This window comes from Onychomys torridus, chromosome 3, assembly GCF_903995425.1.
Source record: "Onychomys torridus chromosome 3, mOncTor1.1, whole genome shotgun sequence".
In the NCBI taxonomy this organism is placed as follows: domain Eukaryota; kingdom Metazoa; phylum Chordata; class Mammalia; order Rodentia; family Cricetidae; genus Onychomys; species Onychomys torridus.
In genome coordinates, this window is record NC_050445.1 from 69,903,462 (window position 1) to 69,922,485 (window position 19,024).

At 39.5% G+C, this 19,024-nt stretch overlaps 1 protein-coding gene across 1 annotated transcript in view; it reads left to right on the forward strand.

Moving 5' to 3' along the window:
- The window catches only part of Abcb1 (ATP binding cassette subfamily B member 1), a 154,981-nt gene that overhangs the window by 53,958 nt on the left and 81,999 nt on the right, over positions 1 to 19,024 (forward strand). The gene's annotated exons all lie outside the window — the stretch shown is intronic.

The following is a 19,024-nucleotide window of genomic DNA, read 5'->3' on the forward strand; positions in this document are numbered from 1 at the left end:
GGGTGGTGGAAAGCGGGCTTTCCGTGCGCCGGATCCACAGCGACTCTGGTCCGAAGCACCCCCCGACAAGACTAAGTCTCAGATTTTCAAGACAGATTCCTTCCTGGTCCTGGAGCCTCCGTAGCCCCAGCAGGAGAACTGCACAGTGCAGGGGGCTGGGAAGGGATTACCTAGAAGTGAAGGGTTCCTTTTGTCCCAACGCTCTCTTCGAGCCTGACAAAGATCGACACAATGGCATCAGGGAATGTGCCCGTGGCATTTCACATCACATGAGTCTGGTTAGGTCTGAATTCTTGATTCCCGTGCCCTCGTCTCCAGCACAGCCATAGAGTGTTGTTTGAGTGTGCAGCCTGGGCAGTGAGATCTGAACTGGATAGCAGCTAGTGAGCCTTGGGGAGGTTTGACCAAGGGCAGAGGGAAATGCTGCTGCCGTGGAGGCCTGAAACACAGCTCGGAGGGACCACTTGGCAGAGTTTCCACTTTCTCTCTGGCCTTGCCTGTGAGAGGCTCCAAGCTTGAGGCTGTGACCTCTTGACACTCACCTCAGACTACTGTTCACCTGCCTTTAAATCACTATGTCCAGACTTCAGATTTTTAAAAATTTGAAAACCTAAAATCATCAGGACAAAGTCTCATCTCTTTATTAAATGTAATTATGTTAAAATAAAATATATGTGGGAAAATACATATCTTGACTAAGTTACTACAACAAATATTTATGCATTTATAAAATGAAACAACTTAGGCTATAAACTTTACGTGTCACACGACTAAAAGCAGGTGAAGTTTCCACATACAGGGAGGGGTATGTGATTCTGTGATACGCATGTCGTCAAATATTCCCTGTCTGTTCAACTGACATAGATGCTTGTCGGGAGGTCCCCTCCTAGGAGCTACATCTTGTCTTTTCTTGCTGGCCTAATGGTATGACTTCAGAACAGCCGCCAGAAAACAGATACATGGGCTATGCAGCCAGTCTCAGCAAAATATCTACACTAGCAATGACAAATAGAATACAAATTGGAGATCATTTTTTAAACCTGAGATTGTAAGTGTCTAAGGAATAGAGTACAAAACCATTCATTATGAAGAAAGTTTCTAGATGGGCGGTGGTGGTGCATTCCTTTAATTAATGGAGAAGAGGGAGGAGGAGGAGGAGGGTTTCTAGAGCAAAGGATGGTGGCGTACTTTTGTGATCGAAGAGTTTGATGACTTGGCTAGAAGGAATATCTTGCTTTGTGTTGTTGTGACCATAAGATCGGACACAGACAGTTAAAAGGAGGAAGGGTTTGTTGGGTCCGTGTTTCAGAAGTTTCTTGGCGTAGGGGCTGTAGGAGTGCATTGAAGCTGGCATCAAATTTGAGAGGATGTGGAGTGAGGAGACATCCATCAGCAATAAGACGAGGGCCCTGTCTCCTCCAAGTAGGTCCTACCACCCTAAGTTTCCACAACCTTCCAAAACAAAGCCACCAGGTGGGGACAAAGCATTTGAGACCTGTGCCTCTGGGGAACATTTCAGGTAAAACTGAATACTAGGCTGTGTTGTAGAACCTGTCTCGAAAGGGCATAGAGAGTGGGAAGAGATGGGAAGTTAAATTGTAGGCAGCCTTGTTTGGTAGCTCTGGAAGGGAAGCACATAAAGGAAAGTGAGCAGTCGTTTTAGGACAAGTGAATCGAGACTGGGTTTCGGGCATTGAGTGCGCTTTCTTGTCATTTGTACTCCAAAGTTGTATTTCTGGCTAAAAACAGTAAAATTTCACCTTAAATTGCTAGGGTATGATGTTAATTTCCATCGCTTTTAGTGGGTTCACTTTACACAATACTTGCTTAATAACCTTCTTACTGTAAGAATCCACTTACCTTTACATGGACAGTTATTAAACTGCCACTTGGGGGCCTCATTTGATAAGAATTTTCCCCCCTCATTTACCTTGAGTGCCATATTCTGAGTGTTTTCCAGATTAGTAATCTGGAAATAAGAAATGAAAGATAGTAATGATTCTTTTTTGAAATCCTGGGGTCAATTTATTCATACATATGTATAGTGTGCATATGTATTTATACATGAACTTATATCCACAAAAATCTCTGATTGGTATTCCAAGCTTGACTAACTACATTACTCAACTTAGACATTTAGCCAAGTATATTTACCTCAGTCTAGGGAGTCATCATTCAGATCTTATCCAAGGTGATATTTAATTCATCCTGGCTCACAAACTTGACCTTGATAATAATGTTATTATCTTCTGAATTACTTCTTGGCATTTGGAAGCCTGTGCATTATGGCTGCTAGTTTTCATCATATACAAACGTTCACCAGTTCAGTATCTCACAAACATCCATTCATTAGCTGGATACGTCAGAAGTCAGCTGCATACAGTCAGGTTGGTTTGCTGCTCAGAATCACCTAAGGTTGAAATCCAGATGACAACAGAGCTGTTATTATCTGGGTGCTCTGGGAAAAACCAAGTCAATTGTGCTTTTGAAGTTTAACAAACCACAGCCCTGCTGGGTTGACAGGGCAGGAGCTAATGACTGAGCTGAGGTGAAGGAAAAACGAGAGTGAGCTAAGAAAGAGCTTCTGAGCAGAAGTATCCAGGCAAAAGAAACAACATCTCCAAATGGCCCGTGGCTCCAGGAAATATGCTGCCCGAGGTTAATATGGAAGCAGCTCAGAGTAAGGAAGAGGGCTGGTTACAAGGCTAAAATCCCAGAGATAGGATTTGCTTTATACACAGGCTCACTGGTCACACTAAGCATTTTCATCACCCTCCTAAGGGCAACAAGAAGTCTTTGAGATGGTTGAAAAGAAGTGATTAACAAGATCAGATTTGAGTTTTGAAATGGTCACCCTGGCTGACGTAGAGGGTGGCTGAAACATCCAGTGCAGGCAGGGTGCTCTCCACAATAATTTGCCAGCACTCAAATGCACACAAGACTTCATTAGAATTTCACTAATGACCTGAAGTTTGGGGTTATTTTTCCATTGGTCCGTTGGTTTTTGCCTCTGTGGATAGAGACTATTTCTTATTTTAAAGCCTGAGTCATCAGTTCCCTGAAAACAGGTTGCTGCTGTACCATGCAGTCTCATATAGCAAACCAAGTTGTGCTAACCCCCTGCTGCCCTTCCAGTGTTGTGGTTTTAGGTCATAAGGTCATATGCCTTTGTTAGGTGTTCTCTAACTCAGAACAACGGAAGCTACTGGGAAATTCTCCCCTCAAGGGAGAATCTCCACTTGGCATGTATCTCATCAAATTTTTAGAATCCTCGGCCATTATTTTCCATTAAAAGCCCATAGTAAATTTCAGAAGAGACAGTAATTTCCTGGGTGGCTGAGGTCTGTTTGCTTTGCTAGATAGGGTGTCTCTATATTGCCAGTTCCTGTGTTCAAGAGATCCTGATGCACCAGACTCTCCAGTGGTTGAAACTGTATTATCTTACTTGGCTCTAAAGACTACAAGAATGCCTGGGTGCAAATTATCCTGCTTATGCTTGAGTTTTCACTTGTGACAGATAGCAAACATGCAAGGCCTTGAGCTCTTTAAATATACCACAAAGCTGGCAGATCACAATAAACTTCTTTTACTAATTATCTCACTTAAGGTTTCTATTGCTGTGATAAAACACCATAACCCGAAGCAACTTGGAGAGGAAAGGGTTTATTTGGCTTACATATCCCAGGTCACAATCCATTAGGGAAGCCAAGGTAAGAACTCAAGGCAGGAACCTGGAGGCAGGAACTGAGGCAGGTGCACAAAGGAATACTGGTTACTCCTTGCTCTCTGCTGCTTGCTCAGCTTGCTTTCCTATACAATTTAGCACCACCTGCCCAGTACATGCTAGTAACCCCAGCCCTGGGTGGGAGAGACAGGCAGATCCCAGGGCTCTTGCTAGCCAGCTAGTTTAGACAAGACAGCAATCTTTAGGTTTAGTAAGAGATCCTGTCTCAACACCAAGATGTAGAACCCAGGAATGGCATCCTGACATCAACCTCTGGCCTGAACAAATACCCATGGGTGAGTGTACCCAATACACACACACACACACACACACACACACACACACACACACACACACACACACTTTAAAACTTGTTACATTTATACTGCAATGTCCAACATGCTAATTTGCTAATTTACTAGTTCATAGTATTCATTTGCTAGTTAATTTACTAAGAACATACTTATTAACAAAGCTAAACACAGGGATAATTGTTAGGCTCCCTCTTTTCAATTAAAATGAGTTAAAAATAAAGTTAGTTTTGCTTACTCCTTTGATTTCCATCACCACCATCTGGATGGTTTTGTAGATCTTTACTTTTTATAGTTTATAATCCAAAATCATTTTCCAGTGCAAAATTAACTATACCCTGTCAAGTTTCCCAACTAGAGAATCTGACATGACTTCTTGCTCACCTCCCCCTTTTGACTGTGTTTTATTAATAGGTTATCTTAACAACTATTACACAAATTTGCAGCCTGTGTTAGATAGCATGTGAGGCCAGTGCAGCGGAGTGGTAAGACAGTGTAGTTCCTCTGCTCCCAAATCTGCATTTTCTCTTTCCTTCACAGTTAAAGTCCTTGCAATGACTTACCAGGCTCCACAGGATTTAATAAACATGTCCCTTCTCCAATATCATCTCCTGTTCTTTCTTTCTTTTTGGTCACCCCTCTTCATCCATTCTGGCTTTCCACTCACCCTTGAATATAACTGGGATGCTGTTGCCTCAGGGCTTTTGAGCTGTGTACTGTAGATAACCAACAGGGCTCATTCTTCTATTTACAGAAGGCCACTTACTCTGGCACACAGTTTAAATTGTAAACGTCTTTCCTCTGAATTCCTTTTCTTTTAAAAATTAAAATATAATTACAGCATTCTCCCTTCTGTTCTCTCCCTCCAACCTTTCCAATGTATTCCCCTTGCTCTACCTCAAATCCATGGCCTCTCTCTCTCTCTCTCTCTCTCTCTCTCTGTGTGTGTGTGTGTGTGTGTGTGTTCCTAAGTACAATCTGTTCAATTTTTATAATGCTATTTATATGTATATAATTTCAGGACTGACCACTTGATATTGGATAACCAGTTTGGGACCTCTTAGTTGCTTGTAACTCTTGGTGTAGAGTTAAGGCCCCATGAGACTCCCCCATGTTTTTTATGTCTGTTGGTATCTTTCTTGTTCAGTTCTTGTTTAGGCAGCCATCTTGATGATATTTCATGGGTGTAGCTTCTCTCACATTTCCAGGAGAATCAATCTCACAGCAGACCTCATGTTCTTCTAGCTCATGAAGTCTTTCCACCACTTCTTCAGCTGTGACCCCTAAGCCTTAATTACATTGTAGGCGTATCAGTTGGGGCTGGGCATTACACAGTTATTTGTTCTTGGCATTTTGATCAGTTGTGATTTTCTGTTATGGTCTCATTCTTGCAAAAGGATGTTTCTTTGATGAAGGGTGAGACTTATATTATCTGTGGGTATGATTCTAATGTAGTTAGAATTATACTGTTTAGTAAAGTGGTAGTTGTAAGTTCTTCTCCAAAATCCTTGACTGCAATAGCCTCAGGTAGTTGGCTAGGTTTCTGGTATTAGGTACAGTACTCTTTCTTATTGAGCAAGCCTTAAGTCCAATTAGAAAGCTGTTGGTTATTGCAAAGGTATGTGTGCCATTATTACACCCTTTTGTGGAAGCCCACAAAGGTTTCCTAGTAAGATCTGAGCTTGTTTTACCCAGCAGAGCTGCATTAGAGGATTGCTTGACCACAGGCATGGTTTACTTGGTGATTAGAAGGGTCTATGCTTGGCTGAGTTAGGGGGAAGTCTTTGCTCCACTCCTTGGCATTCTTATAAATAGCCCTTTAGAAGAGACAGAAGGAGCCAGTGGATAAGCTTAGATCCAGGCCCTCCTGAGGCTATCCTGTGTTTCTATCTGTTTATCTCCCCTCTATCCTTCTATCTAATATCTCTTATCCCCCTTCTCCTCAAGAGGACCCTGTTGTAAAATGTGGGAGCCAGTCTCCCAGCTGGGCTCCCACAAGGTTATTGTGCTGTTTTGGTCATTGTAGTTCATAGGCATCATAGCTGGATAGAACTATTGGTTGCTGCCCTCTCTTCGAAGCTTGGATGGTACTGTCTGGCATCCTGGACACTAGTCCTCAGGAAGGAGGCTTTCAGGTTAGATCCAGCTCAGGTCCACAAGGTCCTATGTCCAAAGAACATGATGTCTTCAGCAATAGGGACTTCAATCTTGAGAGGCAACCAAGGCAACAGCAATAGTCCATAATGTTTGGGGATCTCTTGGACAACCCTGAGCAACACCTCAAAAAGAGGTTTCTTATGCCTGATTTTGGGGGTTTTTAGATAGTCTATGGCTCTTGGGGGAAACATTGTCAGCTCAGATATCTATCACCTTGCATAAAAAGTCACTCTAAATGGATCAAAGACCTAAATGTGAAAAATGAAACTACCAGAAGAAAACATAAGCATTGCCCTACAGGAAAGACATTCTAAGGTAAGTGGATGGAACTAGAAAAGATTATATTGAATGAGATAACCCAAATCGACCATTGCATGGTGTCTTTTATCTGTAGTTCCTACATCCAAATCTTCTAAAGAGATTACATATCCTGAAGCAACTGCAGAAGTCAGGAAAGTAAAAAGAGACCATGGCAGAGGGTGGTATAGATGGAATAGCAGAATACTATTGGGTCCTGGAATTGCACAAATAACAGGGAGCAGACCACCAAAGTCTATAAACCAGAAGCAACTTTGTTAAAAAAAAACAACATGGGAAACAAAAACGACTTCTAACTAGTTAGGGTCACAAAGAGTTATTCGACTCTGTGACCCCAACGAGGGGCTACAAGCATCTTTTTATAGCCAAAGTTTATACACAGGGCAGAGAGTACATATATCGGGATTTCGGTCCTCTCAGGAAGCATTCTTAGGGTTAGGGTCTACAGCTCCTATGGTCTCTACCCTTGGTGTCATAATTTAAAACCTCTGATTACGTTTACATAGCCTGGGTCTGTTCTAACTGCTTTCCCGATCAAGGAGAATGTAGGGCAAAGGGCCAAGTAGCTTGTTTCAAGGCCATTATCAGGATATAGGCATACAATTTCATATTCCTGGGCTCTTGAGGTCCAAGTGATTCAAGCAAGACTATGAAAAGAGGAGGCTTTAATTAGGGGAGGAGAGAGGAATAACAGTAAGGCTGTCCTGATTTTCCTTCATTGCTTTGTCTCCATAGCATTCCATCTCCCTCCCAATATATTTTGCACACATGTATTTATTTACTTTTTATCTTTACTCACTAATCTATAAACTCCTTCAGAGAACAATTCATGCCTTGTTCATGAATGTACTAAATATACTTGACACATAAAATGTGTTTGATTATTATTCTTAAAACGGTGAAATGAACCTTAATTTTCTTTTCTAGTTTTACCTCTTTTATTTCATGTACTCATCATTTACTGTCCACACTTTATATTGTGGTTGCAAAAATAAATAGAATGCTTTCTTCTATTGAGGTTTTGGTAGACAGGTGAGAAACACAAACACCGACATCAATAATTTAAAAACATTTGGGGGTCTGTCGGTAGTGGCACATGCCTTTAATCCCAGCACTTGGGAGGCAGAGGCAGGTGGATCTCTATGAGTTTGAGGCCAGCCTGGGCTACAGAGTGAGTTCTAGGAAAGGGGCAAAGCTACACAGAGAAAACCTGTCTCGAAAAACCAAAAAAACAAAAAACAAACAAACAAAACACTAATGGGGTAGGGATGTAGCAGGTGTGTAGAGTGCTTGCCTGCCTAGCATGCGGAAGGCCATGGAGTCAGTATTCAGCACTGACGCAGAAGGTAGAGCAAGAGGATCAGAAATTCAAGGTCATCTTTAGCCTGAGACCCTGTTGAAAAAAAAGTACATGTATCATTTCTTCATATACATGATACATTTAATGGGTACCATAGGAAGTTAAAAAAAAAAAAAAAAAGAAGACTTCTTGAGTAGAATGGTCACCTGTGGACATAAGAAAAACACCTCTTGTACCAGGTTCTGTTCACTCCCCATGGGAGGACTTACCTTTTCTGAGGAGGTGATGGGTGGGTTGGGGGGGGTAGGCTGGGGGGAAGCTAGAGGAGGGATAAGAGGGGGATCTGTGGTTGGTATGTAAAATGAATAAAATAATTTCTTAATAAAAAAGAAAACAAGGAAAGAACCTCTTGTTTAGGCTCTTTGTACCCACTTAAAAAAAGAAAAGAAAAAGCAAAAGACCACTTCAAGCAGAGAGTACAACCAACATTAGCAAAGACGCACAGAGGATATTGGAGCTGCAGTTGGACAGATAACACAGGAGAACTTGCTTATGTGTCTCCTGTATATGGTAAATTATTATTTGTTGGTTATTTTAAAGCCTTAAGCTGTTAAGTAAGGGAAGGCTATTTGGGGGTGATGCTGAACCACATGGTAGTCTCTCTGTCCTTCCTTTAAGGTCTCTGGGATGGCATATTAAGCAAGGAGAAGTTTGCAGAAGAGATGTGATCAAGCGTATGTATAGATTGGCCCACATGCTATTTTCTGTTTCTTTTCCCTGGCTCTCAGGTATTGATAGCTGTAGGGCCAGATTCCAGCTACCCAAGGGATGCAAAAAAATCCATGAATGCAGCAAGGGCTTAGGAAAAATTCCTATCTATCTGAGGGCTAGACCTTTTTATCTGAAGGAACAATAAGGAAACACACATGCTTTCTGGTGGTAACTTTCTCTTTTACTTCATCTTAAAAGTCTCTTTTGGGGTTGGGGATTTAGCTCAGTGGTAGAGCACTTGCCTAGCAAGCACAAGGCCCAGGGTTCGATCCTCAGCTCCAAAAAAAGAAAAAAAGAAAAGAAAAAAATCAGAAAATCTTTCTGTCTCCATACAGCTACATCTCTTTACATATAGCTATATATCTCTCTTACATACATACATCTCAGAATCTCTTTCTGAAAATCTCTAATCTCTCTTGCTGTCTCCTGCCTAGCTGCTCATTCTCTTTTCTCAGCTTCCTCTGCACTCCTTCACACAGCTCTTTTTCTCTCTCTCCATCACACACACACACACACACACACACACAGAGAGAGAGAGAGAGAGAGAGAGAGAGAGAGAGAGAAAGAGAGAGAGAGAGAGAGAGAGAGTCTCTTTCAGCACACTCTCTCACATTACTCCTGCAGATTCAGCTACATCTCCTTTTCAGCACACACACACACACACACATTCACCCACACACTCTCTCACTCCTCCTCCTCATCTCACAGACAAACTCTGGACAATTATATGTTACATTTTTCAGGATCTGACCCATTCTCATAACACATGATAAGTCACACAGTTTTTCTCAGGCTAGGAAGGTCATGCTGACTGGCCAGGGAGTCGTTAGTGTTCCTAGACAGAGAATGACATTGACATTCAGGATTTAACAATAACAGTAGTTGGCTGAACCTTGAGTGGTTGGGGTACATGCAGAAAGTCAATTACTGCAGAGGTTTATGTCTACCCAAGTTGCCTCAGTTCTGACCTTGCTTCAGCAATAAACACCTGGGAACTTGTCTCTGTGTTTTCTCTGCAGAGGCAGCTAGTCTGTTTTGAATTTATTCTGAAATTTAAAGTTAGCTGTCTTTGTGACTGATAATACTGTTACTTTCCTGTGTCAGTTATGAAAAATATTCTAGTATTATTTCTAATCATCAGAATTACACAGCTTAAACAGAAATCATCTTCCTGACCATCCACAGCTATATGTGGACCCAAAGATGTGACACACTACCAATAGGCTGTGGAAAGAACCCCACAGCTGTTCTTTTTAGGGAGGTAAGTGGTGGCACATGAGAAAGTTACAGATAGAAAACAACCAGTTTCTACAGCCAGTGACCCCATGGACTTTGCCTAGTGGGACTCCCCAACACAGAGTTATTCATCTGGTGGGTCAAGCTATTAAACACTAATTGTCACCTGCTGTATAGTTCTATAGCCTCCTGCACTCAGGTATCCTACCACAGAAACAGGAAATGGAAACCCAAATTCTGGAGCCATTGTGTGTCATGCAAAGAGTTTGGAGTAGCACTTAGGTTCTTGGAGGTCAATGAAATATTTCTTGGTCAGAGTGTCCTTCTAGTAGTATAAGTAAGATTGGTTTTGAATGAGAAGGGACTGAAATAACAGGCAAGGAGTCCAATAAGGTAGAATCTTCATATTTACCTTCTTAATTCCTAGACCTCTGATAACCTTCTGTCAATTAGACATACTACACAGTTTAATTCAGGCAATGTTTATGAGGGCCTGTACTGTGTGCATAGACTTTTGAAGATTATAAAGCTGGACAGGGTACTAAGTTTCTTTCTTTATTATTGAGTTACAGTGTGATAGAGAAGAAACAAATAAAAACAAAAAGACAAAAAAAGGCTGAGTCTTAACACATATTAGAGTATTTTATGTTAGATTATAGCACTCTGCTTACTCAACAAATACCTTGAATATCTTCAGTCTGATATTTGTGATATAAGGTCACTCATGACTTAATGTAATAAACTAACAAATGTTGTAATCTGCAAAATGTAAGTATCACACTTTAGTTTTCATTTATTAAGTTTTTGGTTGGGAGAAGAAATATGGATTCATGAAGTAAAATTATTTAGAATTGTTTGGTCAAAACAAAAATCAAGGAAAAAGATATTAAATTTTGTTAAGATCTCAGAAATAAGGAAATGAAATTTTCACAGGATCACAGGAAAGTAGGAATCTTTCTACATTGGTAATTTCCCCTTTGTAGATGCTGGTTTTACTAAAGAAACAGTTTTTATATCTGAGGCAAGACATTTTTAAAATAATAAGGTTGCTATAACCCAATCTAGCAATTTCTGAAAATTAAAGTGCAAAGGGGTCAAAATAAAAGATAAAGCAGAAATGTATGAAATTTCTTGGGCATTGGTTGTCCTCTGTTCCAAAAAGCTAAGGTAAAGTTTGCCTAGTGAACCAGGAAATAGACTATCCTTAGACAGTTTACTTTTAAACCTACATATAGTGAATCAGAATGGAGATACTCTAGAACATTTTCAACATATGATTGCCAGGATAAAACATACAGGATCAATATATGTTAAAATAGTAAAAAAAAAAAAAAAATCTAAGGGAGATCTAAGTCAAACAGATAGAATCTGGACTGATCAGCCTTAAAAGCTTAGTTGTTTTTCTGTGTTTTTAGTATGTCCTGGAGACTCATTCATGTAAGATATGCCCTTACCTTTATGCCCATGGCAGCAAGTGATTGCCCACTATGCAACTAGATAGGACATGTGATTTCCTACCAAGTATAAATGTGAGAATTTACATATAATTCTACTAGCTCTGTAAGTCTTGGTATGTCTTTAGGTAAGCATTCTACTTAACTAGACTACTTAGAATCATGAGTTAGCACACCAGGCATTCTCTTGATTTGTGTTCCACAGAGCATCAGTGGCTATGTGAGATTGCACAACACTGACACCCAGACTAAGGTCCATGCCCTCACCCCAGATTGGCAGCAATCACACATTTCTTTTAGAGATGAGGACAACACCTTTCTGGCTTTAGTTGCCTGTCTTACCAGGCTCCAAGACTACCTGGAGTATTAAGTCATCCAGTAATTAACTCAGAAACCTGCACATCAAACTATTTTAATATACACTATTTTATTCACTGTGGCCAGCCAAATTTTACTTTGGACAATAACAACTGCTTTTCAGGATGATTTGAAGTCTTCATGATATTGAATAGCTTTCCTTGGTATGTTGATGAAGAAAATTTGAAGTTTCTTTCCAACAACAAAGTGACACACTTCAAACTACACTATTTTCTTAGAGTTCTATTGCTGTACAGAGATACCATGACCACACAACTTTTATAAAAGAAAACATTTAATTGGGGCTGGATTGCAGTTCAGAGGTTTAGTCTATTACCATCATGGCAGGAAGCATGGTGCCACAGAGGCAGACATGGTGCTGGAGAAGGAGTTGAGAATTCTATGTCTGAATCAGCAGACAGTAGGAAGAGACAGTGAGCCACTAGGCCTGGCTCGAGCTTCTGAAACCTCAAATCCACAGTGACACACTTCCTCCAGCAAGGCCACACCTTCATTAGTGCCACTCCCTATGAGCCTGTGGGGGTATTTTCATTCAGATCATCACAAATATAGGTGCATTTAAATTAATATTTAATGATTTGAGGAAAACATCAAAAGGAGAAATTCAGACTGCAGATGGTTTTGCACTTAAGTACTATGTTATAAGTAAGAAAATCTCAACTCTGATTCTGAACCTGAGGAAATATTAGGAAGTAACTAAAGAATTTATGGGTTACCGAGTTTACAATTTTTGTGTGACTCAAAATTTAAATCATTTCAGGATCTTAATTCCTTCCTTAAAATGAAAAAAATCATAGTCTATATCAAGATTAAATTAAGAAAATACTCAACTTACTGGTCAGTATGATTAACATTTTTATTTTCTTTTCTCCAGTGCAATAGACACTCCTCTGAGAACAAAGACTTACAGCCTGGTTTGGTTGCATATGCCTTTAGGCCCAGACCTCAGGAAGCAGAGGCAGATGGATCTTTGAGTTCAAGGCTAGCAGAGAGATTTCCAGGACAGCCAGGGCTACACAGAGAAACACTGTCTCCAAAAAACAACAACAAAAAAACCTAAACACTTATTTTTTCTTATAGCTAGATTATTCACTACAATTAACCAATGAATATGTGTTAAATTTTTGTAGTTATAAAGTTATTACATCTGTGATGAAGGAATCACCCATAACATGCTATGAAAAGTTAAAATATGTTATAAAGTTATAAAATTGAAAACAATCCTTCATTAAACATCATTTCATAATTTTTATAACATATGAAAAGATGTAAACTAAAGAATATAGATGTGCTATAAGCATTAAAAAATGAAAGCTATGATATATTATTTTATTCCTGTTCTCAAAGAGGAATCTTTTGAGAATGTCAAATGGTAATGATCATGTTCTCCCACTGTCTCTGCAATATTATTCTAAAGTGTAGAATGATGACCAAAAACATAGGTGACCAGTAGGATAGAGAGGAAGGAAAACAAGAGGAGACTCACAGCACTTCAGTTGTTCCTTAATGTGCTAAATACTCAATGAGTTCCTACTATATGCTTCCTGTGCTGAAAACCAGAAAGGGATAAAACAGATATGGTCTGCCCTTACAAAGCTCATAATTCAATAGGAAAGATGCATTTTGTAATGATGGAAGTGCAATTTGTAATCAACATAATAGGAGAGAGAAGTACAAGGTACTTTGTGAATTGAGATCTATCAGTTGGACCAAACCTATTTGAGTACAGGGAACATTTCCCTAGAGAAGCCAGTTTTCAACAAAGTCTAAAGAATGAATCCCTATTAGCCAGTTGACGAGGTCAAGGGTGCAACTCTCCCCTTCCCCACTCTCGTGTGTGTGTGTGTGTGTGTGTGTGTGTGTGTGTGTGTGTGTGTGTGTACAAGAGTGCATGTGCTGAGTCACAGGAAAGAAGAGAAAAATGGTATCAGGAGAGAAGATAGCAATAACAGTACAGAGCAAAAACTCCAATGATTTGGTTGGATCTTGAAATAAGGTGAAAAATGGACTGAAGCTAGAGAGCCAAGGAGAAGGCAGGTCATATAGGGCATTGGATTTAACCTGAGGACAAAGAACCATTGCATGATATTGTATTGTATGTATTTTATAAATAACTTCCACTATTGTATAGAAAAAGAATTAGAAGACTAAAGGGGATATTGAGAAAGAAGTATTGTGGTTCTTCTGTTTTAGGACTGGATTTCACTGTGTAGTTCAGGCTGGACTGGAACTCCAGATCCTCCTGCCTCTAGCTCCTACATGCTGGAATTATAGGCATATGTCACCATCTCTGGCTCTGATACTCTTAAAGTAACCCAAAAGAGCATGGTAGTTGTAATGGTTAGGACAGTTACTGCCATTATTAAAAAAGGTAATGGATTCTAATTGGATGTACAGAGTAAGGAAGAAAGAGGAGTCAAGGATCCTCACACCAGATAGATGATGGTGTCATGTGCTTATGAGTGCATGCTAAAAGGGAAGCACAGTTTGGGACAGAATTAAGAGTTCTCTTTGGGTAGGTTCAATGCTTGAATGCCATTATGCCACCCAAGCAGCAAAGTCTACCATATAACATTGTGTGCGAGAGGTGTGTATATGCATACATGTGGACATATGTACAAGTGGCAGGGTATGTGTGCATGTGTGGAATTCAGAGGCCAAGTGTACATGTGTGTGCATTCATGTAGAATCCAGAGATCAGGGATTTTTTAGGATGTTTTCCTAAATTGTTCTCCACCTTATTCCCTGAGACGGAGTCACAGAACCTGAAGCTTACTGATTCCTCTTGACCAGCTGGCCACCAACCCCAAGAGGCCCTCTTGTCTCCACTCCTCCAGTTCAAGCATGATCAATGCCTGCTCCGTACTTAACTTTCTTCCATGAGTGTGAGGATTAAACTCAAGTCCTCATGCTTGCACAGCCAGTACTCCTAACTAAGGCCCCTCTCCAGCCCCATACATCAGAACTTGCACATGGTAATGTTTTAAGCAACAACAAGGTTGATAGAGAATAAAAAAAAAAAGTTGACTCTAAGGACAACATGCCAGGTCTGGTGAGAACTATCTGATTATAATATGCAGTGGTCACATAAGATAAAAGGAACACACATGATAGAATACCAACTGTATAATAAAGCTTTTTTTTTAAACATAAACATACTGAAGTTTGATGTGTGCATACTATGTCAAACAATAGAGACTTCACACCCAAATATTTGGCAGAATTACAGAATCCCCCTCTTGGAAAGATAAGAATCAGAATTTATGTATGACCTCAAGACAGTCACAGAATAAATTATAGGTTTTATAATTGATTTTAGAGTACTGTAGTTAGTACCTTGCTTCATTTTCTATGTTAATATTATTTTGTGTATTTTAGAGATAATTTATCACTATGCTAAAAAATGCATCTTGTAATGAGCAACATTTATCTCACTCTTTTTCAAATATTGTATGTTAAAATAAACTTCTGACCAGAATTATTCTGACTTGGAATCCTAGGTACATGACAGGCAGATGCTAGAAGGATGAATAGATTGCCTTATAGTCTACCTTCCTGTCATGACAGCCTTTCTAGGGGATCCTGAGGAGTGGCAAGGAAAATGGGCTGGCTTAGCTGATCAATGGCACAGTAGAGTCTAGATGAGAAAAACTTGATGTAAAAAGGAAGGAGCCACAGACCAGTACTGCCCTCTCCCTCCAACACGTATCCATACTTACCAGGCTGAACAACCTGACCATTAGAACTGCAAGTTCCAAGTCACAGAGCCTGTGTTGTTAACAAGGTCACCTTCCTACCTGACTGTGGGGCACTGGTTCTTTAGCATTTCAGAGACTCAGTGGAATGCAGGACTGTGTAAAATGATCTCTATGTTCTTTCCAAGCCCCACCCAGAAGCACTGGTATGTGAGAAACATCCTATAGTAGAAACCACGTTAAACAAGGTTAAAAGGCTTCATTTCTGAAGATTTCTAACGTTAACTGCACCACTCAAAACTCCCTGCAGCTCTGTTCTGTCTTGGTTAGATGCCACATCTTCAGTGAGGTCTCCCTTGACCATATTCAACTTTGGCATCTTTTCCTACCTGCTGCCACCAGTCTCTGTCCCCTTGTCCCCAGAGCACTTTCCATCTTTGAACACACAGAATCACTTATCAAGCTTTAGTCTCATTGCCTTGATGCAAGAACATATACCCCAGCAGAGGCTTTTGTTTGCTTGTCATTATACACTGTGCACTCTAGGACAGCATACAACATCTAGGAGGTACTCTCTAAGTTGTTAACATTGTTGAATGAGTGAGTGAAGTACTTACTTTCAGAAAAGTACTTACTAACACATTTCAATTGCAAAATGAGATGTAACCAACAAGGAATCCATGTACTAGAACAATGATTTTTGCTCATGGAAGTATATTTTAAATAGATATAGCATCTGAATACAAAAACTGGAAAAACAAAAGAGCCAACACAGGCTCATTGAACTGACTTAACCTTGTTCTCAAGAGAAAGTTCATTTGAGATTAGGCAGGTTCAAAGTCTATGAGTCATAAAGCAATTGAAAAAAACTAAACAGGAAATGATGCTTTTTATGAACACTGCCAAGAGTAAAAAAATAACTTTTAAAGATAATGTTATATTTACATCAGGAATTTCTTAGTGCTGATGTCTGAGGGTAAAAGGTTGGCTATAAACTGAGATAAGAATGAGCTAGATACACACTAGGATTTATACAACTGAATGGTAACTGAATATATAAAGAAAGTCCCTTTAGGAGTCATCTTGACAAAAAAAATTGCTAAGGGAGTAAGAAAGCTATTCATATTATTTTATTTATCATGATTTTTGAAACATAGTCCTACTATGTATCCCAGGTTGGCTTTTAATTTTTTTTTTTTTTTTTTTTTTTTTTGAGACAGGGTTTCACTGTGTAGCTCTGGCTGTCCTGGAACTCTCTGTAGACCAGGCTCGCCTTCAACTCACAGAGATCTGCCTGCCTCTGCCTTGGTGCTGGGATTAAAGGCATGAGCCTCCACCATGCCCAGCTGGATTTGAACTCTCGATCTAGAGTTTATCTCCTAAGTGCTAAAAGTGTGTACAACTATGCCCAGCTCACATCTCACTTTGAATTGAAACTCTTAATTAAAATTATTCAATAGTCCATTAACAATGGTAACAGCACAAGTAACCACCTGCAAATTTAACCATTCAGATACTAAGCAACTGCTTTTCATTCAGTGAGTTATTTTACAAATGAGGAATTTGAGTCTCAAGAAAAATAAGTTTTCTAGTGTTAGACAGCCATAACTTGCCCACTCTTCTGGCAGTTGCCTCAACTGCTCTAGAAACTAAGGGGTGAGGGTCAAGGCGACCAAGGAGTTTGAGACATCCAAAGACCAGAGACTCTTGAATTCAGGTTGATGCTAACATCCATATTGTCTACTAGCATGCTGGACTACCTCTTGTTTCTAACCTTTCAGGAAGTTTTACTAATAGGCAAGGGTTACTATTGGCATCACTCAACTGAAGGTGTGTTTCCATAGATTCTAAAAACATATATCTACATGTGTATATCTTAAATCATCTTATTTCTTTGCAAATGTCATTGACATCGATTGGCACAGAGTTCCCTTGAGTATTTCTCTGAAATGGATAGTGGTCCCTTAGATGAACAAGTTCAGTTTGGTTTAAAAGCTCATGTGCTAACATTACCCTAATGATTTTCAGCCCTAAGTTCCTCACCCCACAAAGAGAGCCTAAGGGGGTTTGCACCTGTTTGTCATCTGAAGCTACATAGTAACCAACGATTGTAAGTGAAGGATCAAGAAGGGAATGGCTCCCCTGCTCCCCTGCTAAAGTTCTCCTATTTGCCCGGATAGATTTGAAATGTGAAGTAATACCATTAATGGAATTTGGTCTCCTAGCTCACTGAACTACTTGTGCTGTGCTTTCATCCAGCATTAAAGAGGTACAATTCCAATTTCTAGGAACTCAAACTCTTCTGAGGTACGATGATTAAGTTCTTAATTGTTCTTCCCTGCTTCTGTCTTCTTCAAGTAGATATAGGCAGTGTTTACTCTGGGAAGTTACCATCAGATCTTTGATCTTCTCCTTAAGGCTTTGAGGAACTCATCAGTTAGTGCCTCACTCATCTTACTTCAAGTGCGTTTAGAGTTCTACTTCTCTCCCTCTCCTCTTCCCTTTATTAGAAATATGCTGAGGAAAGTTCTCACATATATGAGAAAATTTAAGGAAAAGACTCTTGGGAATTCTTGGTATCACGTGTCTTAGTCTTTAGCCTGTTAATTTTGGCTTTCCCCAAATGTGACTGATTCTTATGAGCAAAGTGCATTGAGAAACAATGGCTAGGATTCTGGCCCTCCGTCTTTTCTATGTACTTAATTAAAAAAAATCATTTTTACCATTTCCAATATGAAAAAATAAACCTTTAATGTAGGAAAATTTCAAAATACAAGAAGTTTCAATTTTAAAAACTTCATCTAACTTCCACCACTAAAAACTGAAACAACCATTAATGTTTCAGTGTATTAATTTCTAGTTTTGCAGTGACTGACTTGCTTTCCATAGTTAGTATTATGCTATCACAATTTCCCCTTGCCCTTTTCCTGTCAACATTAGCATGGATATTGTCCAGTGTCATTACAAACTCAATAAGTGATTTTTATATTCCTACTCTCTTTAAGAGACTTGTATCACATGAAGGCAAGAAGGTTCAACATGTCAGGGCACTTGCCATGCCAGATGGGCAACAGGAGTTCACTCCCCAGAGCCTCTATAAAGTTTGTCAGAGAAGACCAGCAACTCAAGGGCCCTCTGCTTTCCATGCACACACACACACACACACACACACACACTTCCACAGACACCATGTACTCATACACATACGTCATAAAAGAATAAAGCTTAAAAGAGAGACTACTGTTATTTTCCCAGCCACTCATATGTGGTTAAATATTTATGCCACTTTTTATCTCACTTTTTATCAGAAGAAAATAAGGCAGAAATGGATATATTTGGTCCTTATCCCTAATCTTTTGCTTTTGATCCTTAAGATATATTTCCCAAATTAAATTATTAGATCAAATATATTTAAGATATATATGGCCACATTGTTTCTTTATTTTTAATACCACCTTATTTTACTTTACTCTAGTGAACATTTTATAGCCACACTTTTCCAAAATATGTTTGTGCTTTAATTTGTGTTTCTTTGTAGCTATCATGAATATTTCAGTATCCCACTTTTTAATTTCCAGTGTACCTTTTATATGCATTGTATACTTTTTTATTTTCCCCAGCTATATTTGAGCCTTTGTATTATTCTTATCCATTTATATGAGTTTCTTTACATATTAAAA